This window comes from Ixodes scapularis, unplaced genomic scaffold, assembly GCF_016920785.2.
Source record: "Ixodes scapularis isolate PalLabHiFi unplaced genomic scaffold, ASM1692078v2 PGA_scaffold11__112_contigs__length_91849675, whole genome shotgun sequence".
Lineage (NCBI taxonomy): Eukaryota > Metazoa > Arthropoda > Arachnida > Ixodida > Ixodidae > Ixodes > Ixodes scapularis.
The window spans coordinates 46,478,290-46,492,927 of NW_024609837.1; the positions used below are offsets into that span (position 1 = coordinate 46,478,290).

General features: G+C 43.2%; 1 long non-coding RNA gene and 1 pseudogene across 1 annotated transcript; both read left to right on the forward strand.

Moving 5' to 3' along the window:
• LOC8038323 overlaps window positions 1–14,638 on the forward strand; it is an 87,604-nt pseudogene that overhangs the window by 37,524 nt on the left and 35,442 nt on the right.
• On the forward strand, window positions 8,493–12,818 carry LOC120844119. Its single transcript, XR_006077448.1, has 3 exons — window positions 8,493–8,600; window positions 10,617–10,782; window positions 12,734–12,818. It is a non-coding gene; the product is annotated as an uncharacterized LOC120844119 (long non-coding RNA).

The window sequence follows — 14,638 nt, forward strand, 5'->3', positions numbered from 1 at the left end:
CTGGGAGTACGCACCCCGCTCAAAAAAAGCCCTCCTGCCTTTTGATTCAAGCTATTCCAAAATAGTTAAGAGAGGCATAGTGAGGACATGCCTGAAATCATCACTTGAGAAATCTTGTGCTCACACAGTTCAGAGTAGCTTTGATTCACAGGCCCAACGTTTGTTGAGAGCAGGATTTCCACCTTCCATCATAAGGGCGGTAGCAGAGTCTATGTTGAAGGCCTTGCGTATGCGGGCTAAGGAAACAATGGGTCACTTGGAGGGACCAAAAAAATTTGAGGTCATGCCATATATACACGGGGTTTCTCACAATTTAAAAAGAGTCGCTACTAAGTTCCAAGTAGATGTGGTTTTTTCAGCCCTGTGTAAGCTCTCCCGGGTATGCGCCTTAACCTCAGAGCGGATCGCTCACAAGGATGGTTGCAACACCATGCATTACAACCAGTTCGTGCCTTGCTCAACGGGGGTGGTTTACCACGTCCCGTTATCTTGCGGGAAAGTATATATCGGACAGACGGGTAGATGTCTAAATGATAGACTGAGGGAACACGGAGCCTTTTTGAATTCAGCAAGCGGAGCGCACCTTGCCCTACACTGTAAAGAATGTGGGTGTAAACCAAATTTTGGTGCCACTGAGATAAAAGGTCGCAACAAAGACAAACTCACTAGGGAAATTTCTGAGGCGGCCCAGATTTCCTACAGTGGAAGTGACAAGTGTGTTAGCGCACCATCTATTTCATTATTAGACAGAGAATTAGGTTTTTTGTTTACTTCCCAGTTCCATCGCTCTTCTCTCGCTCGCGCTCGCCATCGTCCTCAGTTTCCTCGCTATCCCGCTCGCGTTCACCACCGTCCTTAGGTTTTCTGCCCTCAGCGTGCCCATTCGAGCCAGTGATAGCGCATCTCAGCGGCCCACATGTACATTGCATTCCTTCGTTAAAGGAAGTGAAAGATTAAAAATTCAGTTGTAAGTCTGCGCCTGTGTTGTGTTGCTCGCTCCTTTCAATTGTGTCCCGTCTTTTTTGCGGTTTTCCATCTTAACCCTTTCAGTACCGTAATAATTTTTCATGTAACACCCTCAAAATCCGGAATTATTTTATTCATGCAACCTGTTCAGCCTAGTCCGTAGAGCACAATCATATAAACAATTTTATCAAAAGCACAGCATAAATGGACAAACAATATTTTTATAAATGTTAAGAAGGGGGCTTCACTGCACGTAATGTGGAAAAAGTGGGCTTCACTGCACATACTCACTTTATTTTATTCATGAATTTACAAAGCAATTCTGTCAACATCAGTACCTAGTGTCTCTGTTCACGAGACTACGGGCTTAGTCAGTCCCAGGACATCCCGTTCAAAAGTTTGCCCTTGTGTGATATGTGCGAAAACACTGTATCGCACACAGGGCGACACCACAGTCTGGGCACCACGTCCTTGTTTCCTTGCGAGCTTTTTTTTCTTGTGCAGACAACGCATCTTCTTGTTGGGCTCTCTTTCTTCTCAGTTGGAGGTAGGTAGTCTGGGAAGTGTCGCTCAGTCAGTCGCGAGAGAGTGTTGTCAGAGAGCCTCCCTTTCTTGGGTCGACTCTGGGGGTCACAGTTCAGTTGAATGAGTCCCTCCACTAACTTGAGCCTGAACTCAAGATGTGTGGTGGTGTTGCCACTCTTCTGGTAGATAATGAACGCATTGTAGATGGCCATGTCTACCAGATGACGGAACACCTTTTTGTAGTATATTTTCTGTCCATTTCTTGCACAGGGGTAATATGAAAGATTTTGGTCACTCTTGTCAACACCACCCATGGTGTTGTTTTAATTCATCACTATCTGTGGCTTGGACGCAACTTCACCTCTCTGGTTTGTTACATCCACCATTGCCACAGAGTGCACCGTGCTGAGGAAGGTTACCACCTTCTTGTCCTTCCACTGAAGTGAGAGGCACTTGCCTTTTTGGTAAGCTTCAGTTTGACCTTTCTCAAGTTGTCTTGTATCGAAGCTCGGCATTCCCTTGCGTCCAGATCGTCCAGATCGTGCTGTCCCGTAGACATCTGTCTTGCGCTCCAGAAGTGCTTCAACTAGTTCGGGTGAGTTGTAATAGTTATCCACGGTTACACAGTAGCCCTTATCGAGAAGGGGACTCATCAGGGACAATACCACACGTGTACCCATGGCCACATCTGCGTCACCAACAACAGCACCTTTCCCATGTACATAAGCATGTTCCAGATGTAACCACTGGAGGACTCGCACAGCACGAAAAACTTGACGCCAAAACGGGCACGTTTCAGTGGCATGTACTGTTTCCAAGACAGCCTGCCTTTGAAACGAAGAAGGCTCTCGTCAACTGACACATCTCGCTCTGGTGTGTAGAGAGTTTGAAACATCTCGGTCATTCTTGTGAGCACGGACCACAATTTTCTAAGCTTTGGGTTCGGGTGCTTGTCGACTGGCGCCTCGTTGTCAGTGAAGTGTAGAAATTTCATTATCAGCATGAAGCGGTCGCGGCTCATCACGTCTCCGAATGCAGGCGTGCGGAGAACCTCTCTTGTTGACCAGTAAGATTTCACGTCTGGTTTCTCAATGACCCCTGCAGAATGATGAGCGCGAAGAAGGTCATCAGTTCTTTTTTGTCGATCTGTCTCCATGTTTTGAGGTGGGAAGCGTGGTGCGACCGAAGAAACTGGGTTGCGTAGCGGTTGGTCTCTGCGACAATCAGGTCGACCAGCTCTTCATCGAAGAACTGTTCAAAATATTCGACAACGCCGTCACCTTCTTCCAGGTGGCCCTTGAATCCCGGTGATCCCACAAAAGGGAAACGAGGTGGCGCACGAGGAATATCGCCCACGTCGATCTTCGTCCACACACGTGCGGTGTCGAAATCATCATCAATCTCTGTGTCGCTCTCATCTGAAGTCAAATAATCAATCAACGACTCACCAGAATCACTTTCCAATTCGTAGTCGCTTTCACTCGAAGAAGTTTCAGAAACTGCGCGCTGTTTCCTTTTTTTTTTTCCTTGTTTCGCAACGCGTGGACACACATCGTGCGGCCGCCCGGACGACGCCATTTCTAAAGTTCAGTGTAGCCAGCAGCCTCACGAAAAAACGTCTAAATTCAGCTAATTTCACCGGTTTTGACTTCTCCTGCCATCTGTCGGTCGTTCTAAGAAGCTCCGTGATACAGACGAGCTGAATTCGTCCTCAGGATCGTTGTATTGATAATGCGGACTCTGGACGAGCTGTACTCGTCTTCAGGATTATTTGTGCGTAAATGGTGGACGAGCTCAGCTCGTCTTCCGTACTGAAAGGGTTAAACATGTATAACCAACTAGGCCAACAGAGTACTCTACTCCTCATTATTTGCGTGGCACTTATCCCCTTTTGGTCCTTTTATATCTGTGTACTGTGGTATTACGCAATCAGAAAACAATGACTGTTTGGTTCACCCTTGAACCTACACGACAGCAGACTAGTACCTGGATGAATTGCGATGTGACCAGTGGAACTGGTAGTTTTTAATACAAGTTGTGTCACCTGACATAAGCAGCATGAACTCCCAAGTGCAAGAGGTCATATTCTGTTGTTTGCGTTTCTGTTTATCCCGGTAATACAAATGTGCTCGCTGTTGGTGGTTCCATCGCGGCGCCACATGTTTTAAAACCAGCAGCGTGCTTTGGGCAGCTGTGAGTGGAAATCAGGGAGCATTTGTGGTAGAGCCATATCGGTATGATATGGCTCTACCACGTAAATGGTGGACGAGCTCATATGCTCGTGACCATGGGGTCTGGCATCTTTAATGCCTTTGCGTTTTGAGTCAGGTTACATGTCTTCCTTGACAGTACCGTTTTATTTCACGTTTTCCTCTTCAATGTGTCCAGAGTGTTCCACTGTAGTTGCCTTCACATGTGCTTTCTTCTCTTCTAAGCAGTTTGTTCCAATTTAGAATGTACACCGACTGCTTTTAGCCTTACTCCAGTAAATAAATATTTACTAGAATGATCTAATCAAAACTGGAGGAGGGTGACCAATTGTAAACTTTTCCTTTTTAGCGAGTGGTCTCACTGGGACCAGCTCCTCGGAGCAAGGTAAGCCACATTTTCGTATTCTTGTAGAAGTCATACTTTGCTTATTGCTTGGTTGCATTGAAGTCCAAATCAGCAAATGATAAAAGTCGCAATGTTTCAGTTGAGAGGTCTTCGTGCTGGGCAGCAGCTCTCAAAGTGATTACTTCGAAACTCCTTGGTCGAGCAGATCATTCTTTGGTTCCATCAGCACCCACATCGATCACCCTCTCACCCTAACGTTTTAAGATTGAGAAAGACCAATTTCGCAGCTCATTCTAATATCTGTACTTTTTCAGTTCTGCTATCATTGCAATAGAGCTCACGCAGGTTGGTTTTTAAACTCTTCTATTCTTACTGGTATAATGCCCGGTGGTCAGCATTATGGTTCACGGAGACAGGGGAGTTCGCAAACCCTAGCAACAAACTTTGTTGCTGGTTGCTAGGGCTTGTGAGATGACAAATTGTGAGAGCCTCTGGTCTGGGGGTTACTAGCAACTTGCCAAAATATCCCCCTCCTCTTTTCCCCGATCTTTAAGTGGCAACAACTTTAGGTAAAATTGTTGCCAGCTTGCATTGTACTTGGAGTAGAAGAGCTGAAAAGTCAGCCTGGAAGAAGTCTGTTGCAGTGGTAGAATGAAGAAAACAGTAAGCATATTACTCCAAAGGTGAACATATTTGACAGAATTCTGTCTGGTTGGGTAGAAAATCAGGAAAAAAGGAATTTGCCTACCAAATGTGGAAAAGATCTGGAAAAAGATAGTCCCAACATTTCGAAACTATTTGTTTCTTCTTCAGGGGATGAATAATAATAATAATACTTTTATTGAATGAAAAAATAGCATGTACAGATTCAGGCCTACCGAAGCCTCATCGGGCTTGAAAGGTAGTGCCTGGCAGACAGTGACAAAGTAAAGCAATGACAGTAAAACACAAAAACCCCACATAGATAAATCAAGCTATGACACACACAGAAAAGAAATCTTTATACAATTCTATTTCTGAGCGCTTTTTTCAGTTTGTATTTTGTACTAGCACAAAAAATACTCATAGGAAGCTTGTTAAAATACGAGGGAACATAGTAACGGCGCATGCGTTCGCCATATCTTGTGCTGCACCGAGGTATACAGTAACGTTTTTTTGGCCTTAGGCAACGGGCTGGGGCATAAGGTACTTTAAAAGAACTATTCCAGAAATGACGAAAAAGTACAGTTTCTATCAACAGAGAGTTGAAATCCGGAAAGCATAATGCTCTAAATACGTCAGTATCTTTATCAAGACTTAAATCATAAGAAATAACTTTTAACAAAGAACGCAAAATTGAATTGATTCTTATTTTCCATCGAAGGGCACAGTGGCCGTACACAGTTATTCCATAACGAAGCACACTATAGCCCAGGGCATGAATGATAACCTTACGAACGGATAATGGCATAACGTATCTAACACTGTACATCAAACAAGACACCGCGCGAAGCTTCTTACAGATATGAGCGAGCTGTGAATTCCAGGCAAGATCGCTATCAAAAATCAAACCAAGGTATTTAACTGTAGATGTGTAATTCACAGGGGTACACGCGCAATTAAGACAATTAGACGTGTGCAAAAAAAGCGGAGAAGTGAGACTGACTCGTTTTAATGGGCTATGAAAACAAATTAGTTGAGTTTTTGTCGTATTAATAGAAATTAAATTTGCATCAAACCAGTCCATTGCCCTATTTGCCGCATTTTGAAGCAAAGAGATTGCGTGCAAATACTTAGAAGCGCAGGCTACAATTACAGTATCGTCCGCATAATGAAATATTGAAGTGGGCACGGTACTAGAAAGATCGTTCACATAAATATTAAATAATAAAGGACTAAGTACTGAACCCTGCGGAACACCAGCTTTAATTATCGAGAAGTTACTTCGAAATTGTTCAATCGAAACACATTGGCGCCTATCCTGAAGAAAATTTTGTAACAGCAATAAAAAGGAACCGCGAAATCCCACCATTGACAGCTTATTTAGCAACAGACGGTGACATACACTATCGAATGCCTTACTGACGTCTAGAAATAACGCGCACGCGACTTGATTCCGCTCAAACGACGAGTTCAGCAAATCAGAAAAATCTTCAAGTAACATTTGAGTGCCTCGACCTTGCACGAAACCGTACTGAGAGGGCGACATAATACGATGCTTATCCAAAAAGCGTGTCATGACCAAGCACAAGTGTTTTTCTAACAGCTGAGCAATACCTGGTAAAATTGAAATCGGACGATAATTTTCAATATTATTTCGCGCTCCAGCTTTGAAAAGCGGGATAACGATTGCCGTTAAGTGCAGTCTCTTCATCTTTTAGGTGTTACATCACTTTGTCTTTGTCGGTGTTGTTGGGTTAGCTTCGTCGTGCCCTATCCGTTATCCCATTGTGGAGGCCGTTCACATATAACGTAGGAAGTGTCCCTAGTGACCTATTGATGATGTTTGAAGTGTGTTGAATATGCCATGATTCAATGAGCCGCCTCCTACGTAGATTTGGTGCCGTGTCCAGGATGCTTGCGTTCTCAAATGCGGTGGTCGAGGTTATCACAGTGTTCAGCGAAAGCACTGCGCTCTTTGTCAAAGTTTCTCACATCGTTCTTATGTTGGTAAAGCTGGTCGTGAAAGTTCTTTGTTTCGCCGATGTAAGAGGCAGGGCACTGGGAGCATGGGATCTTATAAATGACACCTTAATTGGGCCTTCGCCTTCGGTGGTCTGTTCTTAGGGCGAGGTAGAAAGCATCCGACACTGGTTTGTGAGCAACCAGGACGTGTTCTTTTGCAAACAGTCGGGATAGCATCTCGCTTATCCCTTTCTTGTAAGGGATGCTAATCCGTGCTATCGGTTTGGAATTTATCTAAGGTTGTTTCATCCAATTACGGTTCTGACGACGGATGACGTGGTGAATGAAGTTACCGGGGGAGCCGTTCTTCCTTAGGTCGTCCATGATAATCCGTTCCTCCTTTCTTTTGTCGTCCTCAGATGAGCACAAGGTGTTGGTTCTGTTAAAAAGAGCAGAAACGACACATACCTTATGGCCGACAGGGTGGTTGTAGTCCTCCAACCATTACCTCCAGTTCGACTCCACCCACCGTCGGCCATAAGGTATCTGTCGTTTCTACTCTTTTTAACAGAACCAACACCTTGTGCTCATCTGAGGACGACAAAAGAAAGGAGGAACGGATTATCATGGACGACCTAAAGAAGAACGGCTCCCCCGGTAACTTCATTCACCACGTCATCCGTCGTCAGAACCGTAATTGGATGAAACAACCTTCGACAGTTTCCAAACCGATAGCACGGATTAGCATCCCTTACAAGAAAGGGATAAGCGAGATGCTATCCCGACTGTTTGCAAAAGAACACGTCCTGGTTGCTCACAAACCAGTGTCGGATGCTTTCTACCTCGCCCTAAGAACAGACCACTGAAGGCGAAGGCCCAATTAAGGTGTCATTTATAAGGTCCCATGCTCCCAGTGCCATGCCTCTTACATCGGCGAAACAAAGAACTTTCACGACCAGCTTCGCCAACATAAGAACGATGTGAGAAACTTTGACAAAGAGCGCAGTGCTTTCGCTGAACACTGTGATAACCTCGACCACCGTATTGCATTTGAAAACGCAAGCATCCTGGACACGGCACCAAATCTACGTAGGAGGCGGCTCATTGAATCATGGCATATTCAACACACTTCAAACATCATCAATAGGTCACTAGGGACACTTCCTACGTTATATGTGAACGGCCTCCACAATGGGATAACGGATAGGGCACGACGAAGCTAACCCAACAACACCGACAAAGACAAAGTGATGTAACACCTAAAAGATGAAGAGACTGACATCCTTTATTCATCCCCTGAAGAAGAAACAAATAGTTTCGAAATGTTGGGACTATCTTTTTCCAGATCTTTTCCACATTTGGTTGGCAAATTCCTTTTTTCCTGATATTACTTCAAAGTGTGGAACTGCTTTGCTCATGACTGCAAGTTATCAGATTGTTTGGTCACACAGGACGGGAGAGAGACTTCAAAACTAATTTTAATTGCACTCCAGTTCGTAGAAAGAATAACACACAGAAGGACGAGACACAAACACAAACACTCGCATACACAGGGACAGGACACGAACACAGGCAGGCATACAATCTTTCTGATTTTATCTGTGTCTGTTTGTGTGTCTGTGTTTGTGTCCTGTCCCTGTGTATGTGAGTGTTTGTGTCTTGTCCTTCTGTGTGTTATTCTTTCTACGAACCGCAGCGCCTTTCACCAACATGCTCCCTTTGCTTCTAATTTTAATTGTCAGAGAGAGGCTAACAAAATTTGCACCATGTGTCTACTATGTTAGCCAACTGTTCTGGGCCGAAATAATTTTTGTCATTACATTGTGGTTCAGCCTCATCGACATCATCTGGGCAAAGCCTGACCAGAGTGGACGGTGCCCTGGAGGCGCCTTCAGGTTCCATTGAGGAACTCCCGGCAGGAGCTGGGATGACGTTGGGGGCCTCAAATTGTAAGTCCTCCAATTTTTACTGTATGCAACCAAGCACAACACCAGTCAGTGGTCCTTGTGTTAGCCTTTTTAATGTTTTATTTCCTAACACCGGCCTAACCAAAGGAGCTTTGACATGTGGTTTTTATATATATATATATATATATATATATATATATATATATATATATATATATATATATATATATATATATATATATATATATATATCCCTTGACGTCAGCCATCTTGATAGTGTCAAAATGAAAGTGTGAAGTATTAATGCTCAAGGTCTGAATATTTGGTGAGTAACAACTGGCCACAAGGTGGTGGGCACTCCAGCTTTTCTCCGGGTATTTTATACTCAGAAACCTGTAATCTAACTTGCGAAAGCAAGGGCCTGCCGGCCTGTTTAACCACTGTTATAGTAGACTTGTTTGCACTGGCTGTCCTAGTTTAAGTGTGCCGGGCTGGCATTTTGAACCTGTCGGCTGCAGTGCTGGGATATGGTTTCCAAATTAAGCTTAGGAGTTTAAGAATGTTGGAACATTCATATCTTTTATTCAGCATGATTCTACTAGGAGCCAAATGTGGGAATTACTAGCTAGTAATTAGCTTGTCAGCTTTGGACCTTATAGCGTAACCATCATTTATCTTTTTTTAATGCTTCAGCTGAATAGTGCATGAATAAGAGGTAATTGCTGTAATGTGTTTCCCACTGGCAGTGACACAGCTACCTTTTTTTTACAGCTAATTTGTATAGTGTTTCCTAGTATAGCAGCCGTTGAGTTGTACTGTCAAAATAGCTGAAATGACTTTGCTGACTATGATTGCACCTCCTATGTTAGTTATGGTGCAACAAGGTTGCTGATCAGCTTATGAGACCAGCTCTACCCAATGCTATTTCCTTCACTCTGGGGACTTCTCAACATATTCCTTGCATTGGTGGAAAACTGATGTAATTTTTTGTCTACCATTTGTTGCATTGACATGATTGATGCACAGCTGATACAACCTGGCTGGTTTATGACGGCTTAATGCAGCCCTTTTTCATACAGCCATGTGCTTTCTTTTATGGTTCAAATATGAGATAATAAAGATCAAGGTTAAATATAATTGTTTGTTTTTTTGTATTTGCAGGCTCCTGCTATGCACACTGCAAAATATATATTTTATTTATGAATTTTTTCACACCATTTATACAATGGGCAAAGTGTGTGCAACCACGGTGTGTGAGTTGTGTACTCCAAAACTACCATCTGCAGGCAGCCTCAAATTTAGCACACACATAACAGTGCTTGTCTCTTAGCGAGTGCAGTCATAAACATATATATTTTTAGGTTCACGGCTCCTGATGATTTCTTTTATCAGTCAAGCCATTTTAATCTTTTGCTTTTAAAGAAGGGAAAGACTGGTGTCCGCTAGTGCTGCACAGCTTACTTCTCCATAGGACCCAGGGCCAGAGCTTGATAATGCATTACTCACCCTAATTAATCTTCCATTTCAGGTCCAGAGCAGTCTCCAATAGTTAAGCTGGTGCTTGAGCTTCGGCTACAGAATGGGGAGATTTTGCGGCAGTTGGGGGCGATGCAGCAGGACATTAGAAACTTAAGTTTTAATTTATCGCAAATGAAGGCCTCAATGTCTGCTGCACCGCCTTCGCCGGAAATGGCTCCAGAGCCGTCGCGGGCGCCCCTTCCAAAGCTGCCCGCGGCGACTATGGAAGAATTCAGGGAATTGGAAAATGCCCTGAAGGATAAAGCTACAGCCACAGCCCTGGTATGTTGCACTTTCCTCCTTTCATATGATGATTTTTCTAACATGCACTGCAGTGCTTGTCGCTGGCTCATAATGTCGACTATCATACTCGGCCACTAAACGGGTGGACACTGCATTTGCTTTACTCAATGTTAATAAATGATAGCTTTTCAGTATGAAGAAAAATGAAAACTGGTTGTGTCGTCATAGCCGTGTTTCTGTGTTTGATTTGGTATTTGGTCATGCTTCTACATTTCCGTTGTCCCTTGTCTTTCACAGCAGCTGGAGGTGGCTACGTGGGTCAGGGCAACTGACACGGTTGCCGAGGCCTGCCGAAGCCTTCTGGAAAGGGCCCTCAAGAAGGAGGTCCAAATAAAATTTAGCCTCCTGGGCCGGAAAGGCAAGCTACCTTTCCGGGGGACCCTCCTCTGCCACATTGTGACAGGTATGATTATATTTGCTTAATTGATCAACACATTGATAGATCCTTGTTATTCGAGTTTGCTGAAGTGCATGCAACTGCTTGACTGTTATAGCATGTCACTTTCAAATCAAATCCTTTATTTGTGCCTGTGATGTAGCATATAGTACAGGCACTGGGAGGCAGACAAAAACCCAGCAGTTGTTGGCTTGACAAGGTTTGCACACTTGTTCACTCAGCAAGCAGCAAGGTGACAAATGTGATACAAAGAAAAATATAAGAGAAAAAGAATTGCACCAATAAATGTTAGTAAACACTATAAACTATTTGGGGATTAGTTTACAGAGCTTGAAACATGATTTGTCTCATCGAAGGGTGGTCACAGGTTCTATTTGTACTTTTTGTCATAATAATTGGTTTGGTGATGATGGGAGATGATGCTTTAACATTTGTGTGCAGTGGTTATAGTTCAATTATGAGGAACAGTCTATAGGCTACCATCACGTAGGTTACAGGCAGCAGTGATCTCAGTCAGGTGAGGTATGGAGGGTAATCTCAGTGTGTTAAATTTATTATACTTTAATTATGTACCATATGGTGCTAGAGAATATTCACATTGGCTAGTATTTGGAAGAAGGTTCATTGTATGAAAAAGATTTTTAGTCTTGAGTGTTATATTTTACATTTACAATAATACACACAGCCTTTTTCTAAAGTAAGTTCGTTTTCAACAATGCTTCTAATCTGTTATAGCGTAGCATATTTAGTTCAAAAGGCCTATTATAGTGCCTGAAAATTCTAGCTATGCCTGAATGCAGCATATACTCTATCTCACAAGTTGCATGCAGTGTAGTGCAACTGTAGCCCTTGTCAGCCAATCAAGAACATAAATGCACCAGTGTACATGTGTTCTTACACAGCGTATCAGTCTTCGCCTGCATTGTCTGGTCTCTGTAGAAGCCATTACAGGCAATTAAGTTATTCCTTACAGTCTGCCGAGTCATTCCATATGCCTGAATAGTTCATACTCTATAAATTCAGCATAATCTCGATGATAGGGATTACCCGGGAACACGAAAAAATATTCATATAATCCTGAATTTGTTTAATCCAAGACAAGCTAACTTGTGTGTATACTTTGTCTGTGATGTTTGTTTGCACTCTTCTGCCCTTGTAGTTGCTCATAAGCCCCATCCAAAATGCATAAAGCTGCGCAGCGCTTTCTCGGCTCATATTGCTTGCACTTATGGTGCAGCATGGAACATCAAGAGCGTTAAGTGTTTCTACCATCGACGACACAGCTTTGTTGGGCATGTGAGTTAACCTTGGCTCGTTGGGCTGTGAGCCAGGCATTCTGCCGCTTGGCCAGCATAGACTGGAGGTGGAGAGGGGGCCAGCGGCAACTGTGCGTACTCTCTTCCCCTCTAAGACCAGCTGCGCCCACCCACTCGTTTCGCATGCACCGATGGTTCACGTGCTCATATCACCCGGGACGACTTGAGTACTGTTTGTATCATCCTGAATGGCAATATATTCAATATTGCCCGGACCATCTTTAAATTCACGTGACCCTGAAATTCCGGTCAATCGTTATTGTATCATCGACATTTGACTCTGTGCAATCTGAGCCGTACCGGAACTTGTAACCGCATTGGGTACTCCTCCACCTCGTCGCACCTTGCAGCTCCACACTGCACACAACTACTGAGACAGAGTATAGCTGTGCAGTGCTGATGGGAACCTCTTCTTAGAATAGAAGTGTGGTCATTAGTATAGTAATCAGTAAAAGAGAGGAGCATGTTGCTTCTCTGTACCTAGCTCTTGACCTGACATCTGTATTTTAATTACTACTGCTCTGGATAGAGATTTAACCCTGGTTGGATCCAATTTCCTGATCCTAAGACTATTCTAAGTATCAGCGGCAACCGTTATGCCTTGATGTTTAATGCAGAACGTTTAAAATTTCCACTTTCAGAGACCATCAAGAGTGCGAAGGCTGCCAATGTGCCAGATGTCGAAAAGGCCATTGGCAAGTACCTGGCCGGTGCTGTGGACCGGGAGGGGGGCAGGCGCGAGAGGTTTTGCCGCCAAACAGAGGCCAGTCAACTGCCAACTGGCGATGTGTGAAGTGCAAAAAAAAAATAGCACAGAAAGTTGTTTTCAAAATAAATTTTTAGCAAAGAAATTATTTTGTTCATTTGCATGGCAAACTAAAATGCACGCAATATTTTCTTATGGTAAAATTATATATTTTTAGCCTGCATGTTGCAAAGAAAATCTTCAGTGTTATCAATACAAGAGAGCTAAAACTATTATCTGTTGTTGCAGTTGTACATTATATTGCCAAATATCGGGAAGAGCCTGGCGGCAAAGGGTTACCAGTGCAAGTGTGGTAAACTGCTCAACCATGGTGCCAGGAGAAAGGCACGCCCAATATTTGTAGTAGCTTAGCGAAAAAGGCCTTCGGACATTTGGTTGCCGTTCCGACAGAGATTGGCAGCCAATTTTAACGTGGTTGGCAAAACCTATCTAGGCTAAAAGGGCAGTGCCGTTATGCCCAATATTGGCTGAAAATGGGCAAGCGGAGTGGTCCAATATTGGCTGAAAATGGGCAAATAGAGTGGTCCAATATTGGCTGAAAATGGGCAAACAGAATGGTCCAATATTGGCTGAAAATGGGAAAATAGAGTGGTCCAATATTGGCTGAAAAGTGGCAAACAGAATGGTCCAATATTGGCTGAAAATTGGCAAACAGAGTGGCCCGATATTGGCAGGCTAGCTGGCCCAATATAGCGCCTGGTAGCGTTTGCCTATATTGACCAATATTGGTGCCAGCGTGAGCCGATATAGGACCGTCATTGGACCAATATTGGGGTGCTACTTGGGCTGCTTCTGAAGTTTTTATTTTTTTATGATTTTGAGAAAGCACATGGTTTTTGATCCGTTTGCGAAATTCTGCTGCCAGATATGAAGCTGCTTGCGCTTTCGCAATATTGTTTTGCCCTTTTTTGTGTTTTGGTCAAGCATGTTCTGCGGATTTATCATTTCTACATCGAGGTTTGGCACTGCCTGAGCTTGATTTTGCCGGCAGTGTTCGCTTGTTTACGGTGTTGTGTAAAGTGCATATAAAAAGTACTTCTAGTAAGCTGCAAAGTGATTAAGAAGTTATGTACATATTATACATAACCTCAACTACATAATCCTATGTACGCCGAGTGCAATGTACTAGAAGTGAGGGACTATAAATACGATGTACTTTTAAAGTGAAGTTCAAGTTCATTTAACACAATATTTTCTTATGCCTTTTCGCCCCTTATACAGTGTTTTTATACCTGGTATTCACTGCTTCAGGGGCAATCGAATGTGCATCAGTTTTCTTGTAAATAGCGGCATATACTGGATAAAGTCAAGTCGCCACAGACTAGATGTTGTAGTCTCGCTGACAAACTATTTAACACAATCAACTTATAAGGTGCTTATTTGTATTGGTCTAATAGCCGCCGTTACTTCACTTCGAGAAGGGACTAGGTGACGTCCCAAAAATGGCGTATCGTCAAGTTTTCACATGACGATACGCCATTTTTTTTGTTTTCAAATTTGGGCAATGTAGTATGAAGTCGGGAGTTGTACTTTTCTCGTAAAGTACAAAAAATACTTTAGTAAAGTGTAAGTAAATGCTCAAAAAATGCACTTCAATTAAGATACAATTTTTCTAAACGTATTTGAAGTAGTACTTTAAGTATTATGCAGTTAAACTATGTCCCAAAACTGCGCGCTTATTATTTTTTGTGTAAACGTGTGAGGAGAATACTAAGGTCTATCGAACATCTTTGGATCTTGGAAGACTTGCATATCCTGAGTTTCTGGAAGAAGCTTTTAG